This window comes from Lolium rigidum, chromosome 5 (assembly GCF_022539505.1).
Source record: "Lolium rigidum isolate FL_2022 chromosome 5, APGP_CSIRO_Lrig_0.1, whole genome shotgun sequence".
In the NCBI taxonomy this organism is placed as follows: Eukaryota; Viridiplantae; Streptophyta; class Magnoliopsida; order Poales; family Poaceae; genus Lolium; species Lolium rigidum.
Window position 1 is genome coordinate 240,104,351 of NC_061512.1, and position 3,836 is coordinate 240,108,186.

A 3,836-nucleotide genomic window follows, 5' to 3' on the forward strand; every position below is an offset into this window, starting at 1 on the left:
CACCGACGAAGGTGCCGCCGAAGCCGCATGCTGTGGGACGATGAGAACCTCCGCCAAGGAGAAGCCGGCAACATGTCGCAGGAGGTGTGGGACGATGAGAACCTCCGTCGTTCCATGATGACGTCTGACCGCAGAAGGCGTCGCATCGTGATACGTCTCCAACGTATCTATAATTTCTGATGTTCCATGCTTATATTATACCAATTGCTACATGTTTTATATACACTTTATGTCATTTTTATGCATTTTCCGGGACTAACCTATTAACAAGATGCCGAAGCGCCAGTTCCTGTTTTCTGCTGTTTTTGGTTTCAGAAATTCTACACATGAAATATTCTCGGAATTGGACCCCATGAAGACAGAAGTCAATATTTTGCCGAGACGGACCCAGAGAGCCAGAGAAGGGCCAGAGGGGGGCCAAGGGGCCCCCACACCATAGGGGGGTGCGGGCCCACCCCTGGCCGCGCCACCAGGTGGGGAGGGCACCCTGGGGCCCCTCCGAGGCCGCCCTTCCGCCTATATATTCTCCAGATGCGAAAACCCTAAAGATATCAGTCATATTCCACGAAGAGTTCCGCAGCGCCGCCGCCATCGACGACAAGTTTCGGGGACAGAATCTCCGTTCCGGCACGCCGCCGGGATGGGGAAGTGCCCCGGAGTCATCTCCATCGACTCCATCGCCATCTTCATCGCCGTTGCTGTCTCCCATGATGAGGAGGGAGTAGTTCTCCCTCGAGGCTGAGGGCTCTACCGGTAGCTATGTGGTTCATCTCTCTCTCCCATGGTGTGATCTTTATGTGATCATGAGCTTTGTAATCTAGTTGAATATGTAGATGTTACTCTTGTCTATTATGCACTCTAGAGGTTACTTTAATATGAACTCCGGATTCACTCTCCACGGTGTGATGGTGACGAGTGTGCGCATCGTGTGTGATTCCTTTATGACGTTGTGGAGCTTGTTTACTCCGGCTTGAGGTGTGCTTTTGCAGCCCTACACAATGAATGGTGTTTGTTATCCAACAAGAGAGTGTTTGAGAGTAGCATTTATTTATTCAATTATGTTATCATTGTTGAGAGAGTCCACTAGTGAAAGTATGATCCCTAGGCCTTGTTTCTAAGCATTGAAACACCGTTTCCAACAAGTTCTGTTACATGTTTGCTTGCTGCCATTTTTATTTCAGATTGCAATTACTACTTATAATCATCCATATTACTTGTATTTCACTATCTCTTCGCCTAACTAGTGCACCTATACATCTGACAAGTGTATTAGGTGTGTTGGGGACACAAGAGACTTCTTGTATCTTAATTGCAGGGGTTGCTTGAGAGGGATATCTTTGACCTCTACCTCCCTGAGTTCGATAAACCTTGGGTGATTCACTTAAGGGAAACTTGCTGCTGTTCTACAAACCTCTGCTCTTGGAGGCCCAACACTGTCTACAGGAATAGAAGCGTGTGTAGACATCACATCGCTGCTCTTGAAGCCGCGAAAGCGGTGGCTGCTGCTAATGTGTGTCTCAGCTTGGGTGGCGGCTAGTCCGAAGGGAGCCAGCAGCCCGCCGACCACAACGTCTCGAGCTCACTGTCATCGCCGGGGTACTACGTGGAGGGGCCATCGCTCTTGCAGATGGACAGCCGCGCCCTCTACTCTCCCGAGTGCCCCGACAACGACATGACCTTCGACACCAACGCGCCGTTCTCGCCGGATTCAGCGGTGAGGGGAAGCGGCGCCTTTCGCTTCCCCGTTGACCTGAACTCATCGCCTGACCTGCGCCGCACCGACGGCCACGTGACAGACGACACCGGCCTTCCCCGCGACCTCTTCCCCGACGAGGGCACGAGCACCCACCAAGTGTTCGGCAGCGCGTCCGGCGTGTCCATGGGCGACGACAAGGTGAGTTTCCTAACTTTTTATGTGTTATGTGCATCGTAGACACCGGCGGCGATTGAAAGTAGGTAACTTTTTGCGTAGATTCCCGTCGGGGACGAGCTCCTCAACGGCTTCATACGCGGCCAAGCCTACGAACCCCCCGTCGACGAGTATGAAGAAGAGGCCGAGGAGGACGAAGGTGAGGCGGAGGTCCAGGAGGAGCTGATCGACGTTGACACCGGTGTGACCACGACGAGGACGACGATGCGCAGGCATTCAAGAGGCACTCGTGATCCGAGGTGGAGGTCTTTGGAGGATGAATGTCTCATCGAGAGGCGTGGAAGCAAGTGAGCTTCTGCCCCATCACCGGTGATACGTCTCCAACGTATCTATAATTTCTTATGTTCCATGCTAGTTTTATGACAATACCTACATGTTTTGCTCACACTTTATAATCGATTTTGATGCATTTTCCGAACTAACCTATTAACGAGATGCCGAAGTGCCGGTTCTCGTTTTCTCGTTGTTTTTGGTTCCGAAATCCTACAAAGGAAATGTTCTCGGAATTGGACGAAATCAACGCCCACGATCTTATATTTCACGGAAGCATCCAGAGCACCGAAGAGGGGCCAGAGGGGAGCCAAGGGGGCCCCACCCCACATGGCAGCGCAGCCAAGGAGGGGGGCGCGCCCCCCTATGGTGTGGGTCCCCCAGGACCCCTCCGAGGCTGCCCTTCCGCCTATAAAGTCTCTCCGTCGCAAAAACCCTAAGGAGATAAGCCACTATACGAGAAAAGTTACGCAGCCGCCGCCATCGCGAAGCCAAGTTCGGGGGACAGAAGTCTCTGTTCCGGCACGCCGCCGGGACGGGGAATTGCCCCCGGAAGCCATCTCCATCGACTCCATCGCCATCTTCATCGCCATCGCTGTCTCCCATGATGAGGAGGGAGTAGTTCTCCCTCGAGGCTAAGGGCTCTACCGGTAGCTATGTGGTTCATCTCTCTCATGTGAGCTTTATGTGATCATGAGCTTTGTGATCTAGTTGAATATCATCTATGTGCTACTCTAGTGATGTTATTAAAGTAGTCTATTCCTCCTTCATGATGTAAAGTGGACAGTGTGTGCATCATGTAGTACTTGGCGTAGGTTATGATTGTGATCTCTTGTAGATTATGAAGTTAACTATCACTATGATAAATATATTATCTTGGATTTATGATTTGACGTGGATATCCCTATGAGTGGTGTTTGTCAAGTACTTGATGAACTCGAGCGGAGCTTTGTAGCCACTACACGATTAGTGATTCCATTAGGAGAGTTATCCAGAGTAGCACTATTATACACTCTAGAGGTTACTTTAATATGAACTCCGGATTCACTCTCCACGGTGTGACGGTGATGGTGTGCGCATCGTGTGTGTTTCCTTTATGAAGTTGTGGAGCTTGTTAACTCCGGCTTGAGGTGTGCTTTTGTAGCCCTACACAATGAATGGTGTTTGTTATCCAACAAGAGAGTGTAGCATTTATTTATTCAGTTATGTGATCAATGTTGAGAGTGTCCACTAGTGAAAGTATGACCCCTAGGCCTTGTTTCCGAATATCGAAACTCCGTTTATTTACTGTTCTACTGCATATTTACTTGCTGCCATATTTATTTCAGATTGTTATTACCACTCATATTCATCCATATTACTTGCATCTCACTATCTCTTCGCCGAACTAGTGCACCTATACATCTGACAAGTGTATTAGGTGTGTTGGGGACACAAGAGACTTCTTGTATCGTAATTGCAGGGTTGCTTGAGAGGGATATCTTTGACCTCTACCTCCCTGAGTTCGATAAACCTTGGGTGATTCACTTAAGGGAAACTTGCTGCTGTTCTACAAACCTCTGCTCTTGGAGGCTCAACACTGTCTATAGGAATAGAAGCGTGCGTAGACATCAACCGGCGCCAACCAAACCGGAGG